Source organism: Haemorhous mexicanus, chromosome 25 (genome assembly GCF_027477595.1).
Source record: "Haemorhous mexicanus isolate bHaeMex1 chromosome 25, bHaeMex1.pri, whole genome shotgun sequence".
Taxonomy (NCBI): domain Eukaryota; kingdom Metazoa; phylum Chordata; class Aves; order Passeriformes; family Fringillidae; genus Haemorhous; species Haemorhous mexicanus.
The window spans coordinates 3,423,689-3,436,805 of record NC_082365.1 but is presented as its reverse complement, the minus strand read 5'-3'; the positions used below and the strand labels follow the sequence as shown (position 1 = coordinate 3,436,805).

The 13,117-nt window shown below is 47.4% G+C and overlaps 2 long non-coding RNA genes across 2 annotated transcripts; one reads left to right on the top strand and one right to left on the bottom strand.

Annotated features, from left to right (window-relative positions):
• Window positions 1-94: 94 nt before the first annotated feature.
• LOC132338462 (uncharacterized) lies at window positions 95-3,217 on the bottom strand. The gene is made up of 2 exons (XR_009489453.1): window positions 1,401-3,217; window positions 95-1,176 (listed from the first exon to the last, which is right to left on the bottom strand). It is a non-coding gene; the product is annotated as an uncharacterized LOC132338462 (long non-coding RNA).
• A 5,472-nt stretch (window positions 3,218-8,689) lies between these two features.
• LOC132338403 (uncharacterized) lies at window positions 8,690-12,823 on the top strand. The gene is made up of 2 exons (XR_009489442.1): window positions 8,690-10,791; window positions 11,592-12,823. It is a non-coding gene; the product is annotated as an uncharacterized LOC132338403 (long non-coding RNA).
• Window positions 12,824-13,117: the final 294 nt, after the last annotated feature.

Here is a 13,117-nt window from a genome sequence, read left to right as displayed (position 1 = left end):
AGCAGGCTTCACCTTTTAATTGCCAATTTAATTTGAATTAATTTGTATTAAACAGTCTGGAAGGAAAATTGGGGGAAAATGCTTTTTCTTTAGGAGCACCAAGAGATTTTTATGGAGCAGAAAGTTTCACTCACAGGAGGAGGAGGAGCCTTTGAAAAGATTGTGTGTCCACAGCTGTAAAATGGATTTATTCCCAAATTCCCTCAGTCTCCAGCACTTTTGAATATTATTTCAAATTATTTCTATTATTTTGAATATTTTCAAAATAATTTCTATTATTTTGAGTATTTTTATTTTAACATACATCATTTTACAGCAGGCTTCACCTTTTAATCACCAATTTAATTGGAATTAATTTGTATTAAACATTCTGGAAGGAAAATTGGGGGAAAATGCTTTTCTTTAGCACCAAGAGATTTTTATGGAGCAGAAAGTTTCACTCACAGGAGGAGGAGGAGCCTTTGAAAAGATTCTGTGTCCCACAGCTGTAAAATGGATTTATTCCCAAATTCCCTCAGTCTCCAGCCCTGCTTGGTGTTGATTTTAAAATTCCAGAGTTCCCATCCTGGCCCTGAATCCTCACAGCACCTCCAGCTCTGAATGGGTCAAAATCAGGGAAATCTGAATTTCAGCTGGGGGTTTGTGCTGAGGGTGGTTTGGGGGAGCAATGACAGCTGAGCTGAGCTTAGGGGGTCAGGAAGGGCTTAAAGATGGGGCAGCAGAGGAGCTTTAATCAATTTTAAATTTTTCAGGGCAGAGAGAGTGAGGGGAGAGAGGCACAGTGCAAAAATCTGAAATTCCTGGGAGGTTTTTTTCCTTTTATTTCCTTTTTTTTTTTTTTAATTCCCTCCACTGATGCCCCCCAAAGATCCAAGAGCCACTGAGGTGAGGGAGGGAAGGAATCTGTCCCATGCTGGAAGCTTCTGGAGCTGTAGGAAAAAAACAAAAACAAAAAACCCCAACCTGGTGCTTTGCTTTTCTGTCCTTTTGTTTGTGAAGTGTTTATTTTTCTAACGGATCCTAGCGTTGAACACACGGTTCCTAAAAGCCCCAAGGTGACCCAGGAGTTTGGGAATTTGCTGGAGAATTCTTTCATCTCAGAGGGGAGGAGTTGGAGCAGGCGGGGAGGGATGGCAGAGTCCTTGGCTGTGTGAGCTTGGGAGGGCTTGCTGTCACCTCTGTCACTTCTGTCACCCAGAAATGACCAATTCTGTCTTTGTCTGACCCAAACAGAGCTGGGGGGATCCCCTGCGCTTTTGGGGTGCTGCTGGAACAGAAGCAGTGCTGACATTTGGAGAATTCTTTTATTTCTGGGAGGGGAGGAGTTGGAGCAGGCGGGGAGGGATGGCAGAGTCCTTGGCTGTGTGAGCTTGGGGAGGGCTTGCTGTCACCTCTGTCACCTCTGTCCCCCAGAAATGACCAATTCTGTGTTTGTCTGACCCAAGCAGAGCTGGGGGGATCCCCCTGCACTTTTGGGGTGCTGCTGGAACAGAAGCAGTGCTGACATTTGGAGAATTCTTTCATTTCTGGGAGGGGAGGGGTTGGAGCAGGCGGGGAGGGATGGCAGAGTCCTTGGCTGTGTGGCTTGGGGAGGGCTTGCTGTCACCTCTGTCTCCCAGAAATGACCAATTCTGTGTTTGTCTGACCCGAGCAGAGCTGGGGGGATCCCCCTGCACTTTTGGGGTGCTGCTGGAACAGAAGCAGTGCTGACATTTTGTTCTGCCTGTGCAAGGAGGAATTTTGGGCTCTTTGGAGCCCAGCAGAGCAGGGAGAGCCAGCCCCGAGCCCAGCCTGGCTGGGAATGACATCCCACCCTTCCCAGCTGAGGAGCTGGATGGATTTGGATGGAGCTCTGGGATTTGGATGATTTTGGATGGAGCTCTCTGATTTGGATGGAGCTCTTGGATTGGGATGGAGCTCTGGGATTTGGATGGTTTTGGATGGAGCTCCTGGATTTGGGGTGCAGCCCAGCCCAGCCCAGCCCAGCCCTGCCAGGGGTGCTGGCCCCAGCATGCTCCGTGTGACTGCAAACGCTCTGTACAGTGGGGCCAGGGTTTTTTATATATATATTTTGGGATGGGGGGAGGGAGGAGGGAGGGTGGAGATCCTAAAAGCAGCTTAAGCCAGACTTAAATGTGTGTAAAAACAAAAACAAACCCCAAATCTTCGGTGTGTGAGTGCGAGCGGGAGTGTCTGCCATCCCATCCCCTTTGTGTTCTCAGCACTTGTGAGGTTTTATTTTCTTTTTTCTGCTTTTTTTTTTTTTTTTCCCCTTTCCTGCAGAAGCAATTGTTACAAAAAAAAAAAAAAAAGAGAGAATTGTAAATAAGAGCTAATTTTTGTTGTTGTTGTTGTTGGCCATGGTGTCACAGCAAACCCTGTGAAGGTGGAGGAGGAGACTGGCAGCATTTTCTGGTGTGCAAGGAATATTTTGTCTTGAGTATCTGCAATCCCCTGGTCAGCTTTTGAGAAAAAAAATAAAAACAAAATTATTAAAAAAAAAAAATCAGGCTCTTTGCAGTTCCCCTCCCTGTCCTTTTTGAATTTTTATTCTTAATTTTTTGTTAATTTTCCAAGCAGGAAAAAGGGGCAGCTGCAAACAGCCAGCGGGGTTGGGAGCTCTGGACAACACTGAGACCCAGCATGGTACTAGGAGTTCAACCTGACTGTAACATTCATGCTTGATTTAAAACTAAAAACACAACAAACCCACCTTTTCTTTGGGTTTTAGGTTTTTTTCAGGGGTTGAAGTGAGCACGACTGTTGCCCATGTTGGTGAATTTCTAGCTGCAAACATTCATTGGTAGAATCGTGTGATGGTCTTTTTGTGCTGATTAATTTGACATATTCCCAGTCTCTGTATGTACCTGCAAAGAAAGAAAAAAAAACACAAAAAAAAAAAAAAATAAAAATGAAATAACAACCCCCCTGCTTTGCTTTGATTGAAAAAGGGTTCCTGGGACTGCAAACCTGCTCCTGAGCTCTGTTTGAAGTATGTGTATCCTTCGCTTGTATTTTGTATTAAAACAAAGAACCACGAGGAAAAACCAACCCTTCCTTGTTCAGCATGTTGGAATTGTGTCCCCTCGTTTCTTTCTCTCCTTTTTGGAATATATTAAGCAACTCATTCTTCTGTATCTTTTATTTTCTTTTGTAAACTTTTTGGTTTTGTTTAAAAATGGCTTTATAAAAGGGCTTTTATAACCCATGAGCACGACTGGTGTCGTTTTTGTGCTGCTCCCGGGGGGACAATCCTGGCAGAGGTGAAAATTGATCATTTCCCAGGATTTCTGAGGGGTTGGGGTGAAATCCTTGGAATTCCCTAAGGAGGGGAAGCTGCTTTGGGCCAGGTGGGACTTTAGAGAACTGAGATGGAGACATTAAATAATCCAGAATGAAAGAATTCATTAAAGAATTCATTTTAAAAAGGGGGAGAATGAAATAATCCAGAATGAAAGAATTAATTGCATAAAAGAGGAGAATGAAATAATCCAGAGTTAAAGAATTAATTAAATAGAAGGGAGAATGGAATAATCCAGAATTTAATGATTGATTAAATAAAAGGGGAGAATGGAATAATCCAGAGTTAAAGAATTAATTTTTTAAAAGGGGAGAATGAAATAATTCAGAATGAAAGAATTAATTAAAGAATTCATTTTAAAAAGGGGGAGAATGAAATAATTCAGAATGAATTAATTATATAAAAGGGGAGAATGAAATAATCCAGAATGAAAGAATTAATTATATAAAAGAGGAGAATGAAAGAATCCAGAATTTAATAATTAATAAAAGAGGAGAATTAAATAATCCAGAATGAAATAATCCAGAATGAAAGAATCAATTCTATAAAAGGGGAGAATGAAATAATCCAGAGTTAAAGAATTAATTAAATAGAAGGGAGAATGGAATAATCCAGAATTTAATGATTGATTAAATAAAAGGGGAGAATGGAATAATCCAGAGTTAAAGAATTAATTTTAAAAAAGGGGGAGAATGAAATAATCCAGAATGAATTAATTATATAAAAGGGGAGAATGAAGTAATCCAGAATGAAAGAATTAATTAAATAAAAGAGGAGAATGGAATAATCCAGAATGAAAGAATTAATTAAATAATTAATTTAAGAAAGGGGAGAATGAAATAATCCAGAGTTAAAGAATTAATTAAATAAAAGAGGAGAATGAAATAATTCAGAATTTAATAATTAATTAAATAAAAGAGGAGAATGAAAGAATGCAGAAATAAAGAATTAATTAAATAAAAGAGGAGAATTAAAGAATCCAGGATTTAATATTTAATTAAAGAGGGGAATTAAATACTCCAGAATGAAATAATCCAGAATTAAAGAATTAATTATATAAAAGAGGAGAATGAAATAATCCGGAGTTAACGAATTAATTAAATAAAAGAGGAGAATGAAATAATCCCGAATTTAATAATTGATTAAATAAAAGAGGAGAATGAAAGAATCCAAAATGAATTAATTAAATAAAAGAAGAGAATGAAATAATCCAGAATTTAATAATTAATTAAATAAAAGAGGAGAATGAAAGAATCCAGAAATAAAGAATTCATTAAATAAAAGAGGAGAATGGAATAATCCCTGCTTTCCCAGGCTCTTCCCGGAGTTCTAAATCAACATTTCAAGGTCCAGAGCCAACGTGAGGGAGAGGAGGGAGGGGGACAGAGCCCCTGGAGTGTCACCTTCCCCTGCCGGACCTTCCCCTGCTCTGTCCCTGCCTCTGGGAGACTGAATGGAAAAGTTCATCGGGAATTCGGGATCAGTGACGCTTTGCTGTTGTCATGGCAACGGCGGGCAGGGCTCGGCCCGGCCCCGGAGCTCGGGGGATTCTCCTCCCGCCGACCCCCTGGGAGCGACCCCCGCGCCAGCCTGCAGCTCCCGGCGCGATTGCGGGTCGCCCCGAGCTGGGGTCTTCCCAGTTTGGGATCTCCCCGAGTTGGGGTCTTCCCAGTTTGGGATCTCCCCGAGTTCGGGTCTTCCCAGTTTGGGATCTCCTCGAGTTGGGGTCTTCCCAGTGTGGGATCTCCCCGAGTTGGGGTTTTCCCAGTTTGGGATCTCCCCGAGCTGGGGTCTTCCCAGTTTGGGATCTCCCCGAGTTGGGGTCTTCCCAGTTTGGGATCTCCCCGAGTTCGGGTCTTCCCACTTTGGGATCTTCCCGAGTTGGGGTCTTCCCAGTTTGGGATCTTCCCGAGTTGGGGTCTTCCCAGTTTGGGATCTTCCCGAGTTGGGGTCTTCCCAGTTTGGGATCTTCCCGAGTTGGGGTCTTCCCAGTTTGGGATCTCCCCGAGTTGGGGTTTTCCCAGTTTGGGATCTCCCCGAGTTGGGGTCTTCCCAGTTTGGGATCTCCCCGAGTTGGGGTCTTCCCAGTTTGGGATCTCCCCGAGTTCGGGTCTTCCCAGTTTGGGGTCTCCCCGAGTTGGGGTTTTCCCAATTTTGGATTTTCTCGAGTTCGGATTTTCTCCGTTTTGGATTTTCCCGATTTGGGATTTTCCCAATTTTGGATTTTCCCAATTTCGGGTCTCCCTGAGTTCGGATTTTCCCAATTTTGGATTTTCCCAATTTCGGATTTTCCTGATTTCTGATTTTCCCGATTTCGGATTTTCCCAATTTGGGATTTTCCCGATTTTGGATTTTCCCAATTTTGGATTTTCTCGATTTCGGATCTTCCTGAGTTCAGATTTTCCTGATTTCGGATTTTCCCAATTTGGCTTGTCCCGAGTTCGGATTTTCCCCGTTTTGGATTTTCCCGATTTGGGATTTTCCCAATTTTGGATTTTCCAGAGTTCGGATTTTCCTGATTTTGGCTTTTCCCGAGTTCGGATTTTCCCGAGTTCGGATTTTCCCGAATTGGGGTTTTCCCGATTTTGGGTTTTCCCGATTTTGGATTTTCCCAATTTGGGATTTTCCCGATTTTGGCTCATTTTGATGCGCGGCCGTTCCCGGTCTGCGCCACCAGGGGGCGCTGGCAGGGCGAGGTGGAACCTCTGGAATGGGGTAAAAAACCTCTGGAATGGGATTAAAAACCTCTGGGATGGGATTAAAACATCTGGGATGGGATTAAAAACCTCTGGGATGGGATTAAAACATCTGGAATGGGATTAAAAACTTCTGGAATGGGATTAAAACATCGGGAAGGGTCAGGAAGGGTCGGGAAGGATCGGGAAAGATCAGGAAGAATCGGGAAGGGTCAGGAAGGATCAGGAAGGGTCAGGAAGGGTCAGGAAGGGTCAGGAAGGGTCAGGAAGGGTCAGGAAGGATTCTCATGGAATTCAGAGATTCCAAAGTTGTTTTTCCTCGGCTCTTTGGCTCCGGGGTTGCTGCAGGGGAACAGCCCAGCCCTGTTTGTGTTCACAGGGCAAAGATTGCAAATTCTGCCCGGGGATTTGTTCTGCTGCAGGGAGGGACGGCCCGGCAACGACAGCACAGCCCTGCTCCTCTCCACAGGTGTCCCCTGCGTGTCCCCAAGCTGTCCTTGGGGCACAGAGGGCTCAGGAGCTCCCCAGGCTGGCTGTGGGGGCTCTGAGGGCTCAGAGAGCTGCAGCCTCCCCTCCCTGCCCTGCCCTGCCCTGCTGGGGCTCGGCTTCCTTCCCACCCCGGGGCCTCGGGGGCACAGCAGAGGTGACAGTGACAAAAACAGCAAAGGAGGGGAGGGGACAGGGCTGAACTCTGCTCCTCCTGAACCTCCTCGGGTTGGGGCTCTTTGGGTTCCTGCTGCTTTGTGGTTGCCAGTTCCTGCTTGTACAGACGTGGCAATGCCACCCCTCCCTGCCGGGCACAGCCACGGCTCTGGGGACACTCTGAGAGCTCTGGGGACACCTCTGAGAGCTCTGGGGACACCTCTCACAGCTCTGGGGACACCTCTCACAGCTCTGGGGACACTCTGAGAGCTCTGGGGACACCTCTGAGAGCTCTGGGGACACCTCTCACAGCTCTGGGGACACCTCTGAGAGCTCTGGGGACACCTCTGAGAGCTCTGGGGACACTTCTCACAGCCTTGGGGACACCTCTGAGAGCTCTGGGGACACCTCGGAGAGCTTTGGGGACACCTCTGAAAGCTCTGGGGACACTTCTCACAGCTCTGGGGACACCCCTCAGAGTTCTGGGGACACCCCTCAGAGTTCTGGGGACACCTCTCAGAGTTCTGGGGAGACCCCTCAGAGTTCTGGGGACACCTCTCAGGACCCTGGGTCAGTCACAGCTTTGGGGACACCTCAAAACTCTGTGTGCCCCTGATGGGGAGCAGAACACATGAGGCTGTGCTGGGACAGGTGACAGCCACAGCTTTGGGGACATCTCTGAGGGCTCTGGGGACACCTTTCCAACCCCTGGGACAGCCACAGCTTTGGGGACACCTCCCCAGGTGAGGAGCTGGCTCTGGGGACAGGGGACAGGCAGGGAGGTGGCTCTGGGGACAGGGGACAGGCAGGGAGGTGGCTCTGGGGACAGGGGACAAGCAAAGTGCTTGGAACTCAGACATTTGGAAACTTTGGGGAGCTCAAAAAGATGCAGCAGAGAAGGAGCCCAGAGCTGATGCAGGGTCCTCCCTGCAGCCCCAGCCAGGGAGGAGGATGAGGAAGGAGGTGGTGAAGCTCTGGAGGATGAAGAGGGAGGTGGTGAAGCTCTGGAGGATGAGGAAGGAGGTGGTGAAGCTCTGGAGGATGAGGAAGGAGGTGGTGAAGCTCTGGAGGGTGAGGAGGGAGATGGTGAAGCTCTGGAGGATGAGGAGGGAGGTGGTGAAGCTCTGGAGGATGAGGAGGGAGGTGGTGAAGCTCTGGAGGATGAGGATGGAGGTGGTGAAGCTCTGGAGGATGAGGAGGGAGGTGGTGAAGCTCTGGAGGGTGAGGAAGGGAGGTGGTGAAGCTCTGGAGGATGAGGAGGGAGGTGGTGAAGCTCTGGAGGATGAGGAGGGAGGTGGTGAAGCTCTGGAGGATGAGGAGGGAGGTGGTGAAGCCCTGGAGGATGAGGAGGGAGGTGGTGAAGCTCTGGAGGGTGAGGAAGGAGGTGGTGAAGCTCTGGAGGATGAGGAGGGAGATGATGAAGCTCTGGGATGTCCCAGCTTTGCTTTGCTCCTGGAGGGGCAGCAAAACCCCCTTGGAGCCTCCAGGAGCAGAACCTGCCGTGGGGAACGCAGCGCCCAGGGAGCTGAAATCTGCCCCAGTCCCACCCCCAGCTCCTCCTGCAGCTGAAATTGCAGCTCCTGCAGCTCCTGCAGCTCCTGCAGCTCCTGCAGCCCAGGTTCTGGGGCTGTGGCAGCTCTTGGTGCCAGGAGCTGCTCCTGTCCCTCCCTGGCTGTCCCTGCCAGCTGTCCCAGGGCTGCCCTGGTGTTTTTGGCACGCCAGGCTCTGGACAGAGCGGCCTGGCGGCTCCTCCTGCTCGGCAGAGACAAAACCACATTTCCTGTTCGAGAGAGAGCAAAGATCAGCCCTGGAGTGCTGGGGTAGCTCGGCCACAAACTGCTGGGGGCTGCTGGCACCCCTGGGACAGCTGGCAGGGACAGCCAGGGAGGGACAGGAGCAGCTCCTGGCACCAAGAGCTGCCACAGCCCCAGAACCCGGGCTGCAGGAGCTGCAGGAGCTGCAGGAGCTGCAGGAGCTGCAGGAGCTGCAGGAGCTGCAATTTCAGCTGCAGGAAGAGCTGGGGGTGGAACTGGGGCAGCTCTCAGCCCCCTGGGCTCTGCATTCCCCACGGAATCCTCCTCCCAGTGGCTTTCCCCTCTTTTCCAAAGGGCTTCAGACACAATTTGGCAAAGCCCAGCGTCACTCCTGACTGGCACAGAGGTTTTTTAACCATCAGCTCATCGGGGGAGATCCTTCCAAAAGCCCCAGAGTGAATTCACACCTTTGCACCCGGGGCAGCAGCACTGGGCACCCCAAAGTGTGGGGTTTTATTTGGCATTTCAGCACTGGGCACCCCAAAGTGTGGGGTTTTGGTATTTCAGCACTGGGCACCCCCAAAGTCAGTTTTTATTTGGTATTTCACCACTGGGCACCCCCAAAATGTTTTTGGTTTTTTCAGCATTTCAGCACTGGGCATCCCCAAAATGTGGGGGTTTATTTGGTATTTCAGCACTGGGCACCCCCAAAATGTGGGGTTTTATTTGGTATTTCACCACTGGGCACCCCCAAAATGTGGGGGTTTTTTTGGCATTTCAGCACTGGGCACCCCCAAAATGTGGGGGTTTATTTGGTATTTCAGCACTGGGCACCCCCAAAATGTTTTTGGTTTTTGATATTTCAGCACTGGGCACCCCCAAAGTGTGGGATTTTTTGGGTATTTCAGCACTGGGCACCCCCAAAATGTGGGGTTTTATTTGGTATTTCACCACTGGGCACCCCCAAAATGTGGGGTTTTGGTATTTCAGCCCTTGGCACCCCAAAGTGTGGGTTTTTTTTGATATTTCAGCACTTGGCACCTCCAAAGTCAGGTTTTTTTCAGCATTTCAGCCCTGGGCACCCCCAAAGTGTGGGGTTTTATTTGGTATTTCAGCACTGGGCACCCCCAAAATGTGGGGGTTTGTTTTGGCATTTCTCTACCACTTTTCCACGCTGGGATCTGCACGTTTGGTGAAGGCTCCCTCCAGCCTGCCTGGGTGGGGTGCTGAGGTCGGGTTGGTGCTCTCTGCCTCCAGGAAGGTTTGGGCTCTGAGCAGCCAAGGGCAGGGCTGGCACTTTCTCTAAGGTGGCACAAAATGGGTTTGGAGACACCTCAGGCCCAGCTGGGGCTTCCAGAGAGAATCAGAGCAGCCACAAAAATCCACAACAAGGTGGAGGGGATTCTCCCAGGAGCTGCAGCTCACCCTGGGTGAAGCTGCTCCCCAAATCCTCGTTTTCTTTGCCCTGTGTGGTGCTGCCCGAGCCCTGCCAACCTTCTGGCCATGCCTGGCTGGACCCAGCAGATCCAGAGCAGAGCAGGGATCTCTGATCTCGGATCTCTGAGGGATCTAATCAGGCACCAGCAGCTGGGGCAGCCGTTGACTCTGCGTTTCCTCCCCCTGATAAATAACGATAAATAATGATAAATAATGATAAATAATGATAAATAATGATAAAGAATGATAAATAAAATGATAAATAATGATAAATAATGATAAATAATGATAAAGAATGATAAATAAAATTATAAATAATGATAAATAATGATAAAGAATAATAAATAATGATAAATAAAATTATAAATAATGATAAAGAATGATAAATAATGATAAATAATGATAAATAAAATGATAAATAATGATAAATCATTCCACTCTGCAGAGATGGCTCCATCCTGAGCTCTTCTGGCCCTGCTCCAGAAAAAACCATCTCTTTTTGAGCCCGGGACTGGGCCTGGCTGAACCATCAGTGTCAGTAAGGCCAGGCTCTTGTTTCAGGCTCCTGCACTCTGAGCTCCTCCTGGAGCTGAGGAGATGAAAGTCTGAGAGTGAAAATTCCTCTCTGGAGAGGGAGGACAGAGCTGCAGCTCCAGCCTGGAGCTGCTTCCAGGGACAGAGTGCCTGGCTGGGATCTCAAGGGATTCTTGCCATAAAATTCCTTTCTCACCCCCAGAGTGGGGTCAGCAGTTTGAGGAAATCTGGGGTGGGGATGCTCTGATCCCAGGAAAGGGGACAGAACAACTGGAAACGGCCCCAGAGGTTGGACAGCAGCAGGAATTTCCTCATGGAAAGGTGGTCAGGCCTTGGGACAGCCCAGGGAGGTGTGGAGTGCCCATCCCTGGGTGTCCCAGCAATTCCTGGATGTGGCACTGAGTGCTGGGGGCACGGCTGGGATTTGGTGAGCCTGGAGGGAAATCCTGATTGGTTTCCCACCTAAATAATTCTGATCTTCCCACCTAAATAATTCTGATTTCCCCAAATAATTCTGATTTTCTGACCTAAATAATCCTAAATTTCCACCTAAATAATTCTGATTTTCCCACCTAAATAATTCTGATTTTCCCACCTAAATAATTCTGATTTTCCTACCTAAATAATTCTGATTTTCCCACCTAAATAATTCTGATCTTCCTACCTAAATAATTCTGATTTTCCCCAAATAATTCTAATTTTTCCTAAATAATTCTGATTTTCCCCAAATAATTCTGATTTTCTGACCTAAATAATCCTAAATTTCCACCTAAATAATTCTGATTTTCCCACCTAAATAATTCTGATTTTCCCACCTAAATAATTCTGATTTTCCCACCTAAATAATTCTGATTTTCCCACCTAAATAATCCTAATTTTCCCACCTAAATAATTCTGATTTTCCCACCTAAATAATTCTGATTTTCCCACCTAAATAATCCCAATTTTCCCACTTAAATAATTCTGATTTTCCCACATAAATAATCCTAATTTTCCCACCTAAATAATTCTGATTTTCCCACTTAAATAATCCTAATTTTCCGACCTAAATAATTCTGATTTTCCCACCTAAATAATTCTGATTTTCCCTAAATAATCCTAATTTTCCCACCTAAATAACCCTGATTTTCCCCCCTAACAATTCCTGATCCACAGCAAACCCTCTGTAAGAGATTTCAGCCTTCTCTAATGGCATGAACTAATAAATATTCATTTATAATTTTTGAGGAGAACGAGGTTTCTGTGCCCTCCCTGCCCACGTCCTGGCGCTGCTGCAGATGCCCCTGGAGCTGTCACTCCCTCGTGGCCTGTGCCACCCTCTCAGGGACATCCAGGAGAGCCCAGGCTGTAATTTCTGCTTCCAAACTGCCTCAACCAACATCACCCCGTGACTCAGAGCCCGGAATAGAAGAGTGGAAATTGAAATTCACGGAGCCCTGCAGTGCCCAGCTCTGTGTGGGCACAACCTTTGGGAGACTCACTTGCTCCAGTGCTAAAGAGGGAGGAAAATAGAAAAAAAAAAAAAACCCAAAAAACCCCAAACCCAGCACTAACAGCTATTTAATTGCTTGTGAACTTCTCTGACTAAAAAACAGGGGCAGCTCTCCCCACCCAAATTTGGATTCTGGCCCTTTCCCAGCTGAAGTCACAGCCCAGCTCTCCAACGGTTTTTTGTTGGGTTTGGGGTTTTTTATTATCGAGTTCCTCTCAGCATCTGGGCTGCCAAAAACGCCTTTTTTCCCCCCAGGAAGCAGCAGCAGTTTCTCCTCATCAGCCACCCCAGCGAGCGAGTTCTCATCAGCTCAAGTGACAACAAATGCAGGTGCTGCTCTGCTTTTCCCCGTGCAGGGCGAGTCCTTCCAGCAAACTCGGGGTGGGAACAGCTGTTTCCAGTGAAAAAACCAAAAAAAAACCCCCACCATCCTGCTGACCCAAGCTGAAACGGGATTTTTGACCTTGAGAGCTCCAAAGTTGCTCCAAAGGAGGGACCCTGTGAAGATTAAAAATAAGGAATCTTTGTGATGCTTCTGCAGCTCCTAGAGCTGGGTGAGTTCATCACAAAGCAAAGGGCCAAGGCTTTAAATAGCACGAGGTTTCTGATGACTTTTTGAAGTCTTCAGCTGGAGAACTCGCCCCAGCATTTGCAAACATTCATTTAGGAGCAGCTGGTTTTCTCAACTGCGTTCTTGTCTCATTTTTCCTCTCGTTTTGTTCGCACACACACACACAAAATAAGATATTTGCTGCTGCAGATGTTCAGGGGAGGCTGCTCTGTTCTCATCTCCGGGGCTGTGGATGAATAGAACGTTGATTTTTCTTCAATTTAGGGCTCAGTTTAGCCCCTGTTTCTCGGGTTAGGTGCTGATACAATGTCTGGATCTCTCTCTCTGTATAAATGTATATATTTTGTGTATAAATGTATATATTTTGTGTATAAATGTATATATTTTGTGTATAAATGTATATATTTTGTGTGTATTTTGTGTTTAAGCACTCACCCACCATGAATAATGTGCAGGGCCAGGTCACAAACTTCCCACTGCAGGGCCCTGTTTGCTTCCTCTCCAGGCCATGGCAGGGAACCAGAGCTCAGAAAACCCAAACGAGCCCAGGAGCTGCTCCTGCTTCGGGCAACGCTCCGGCGGGAAGGGGGAAAGGGAAAAAGGGAATTTTTCAAAGAAAGGTCTGGAATTTGGGGTGGATGGTGCTGCGGGATGGGGGTGGTGGGGCTGGTGGCAGCAGTGAGGGCTCGG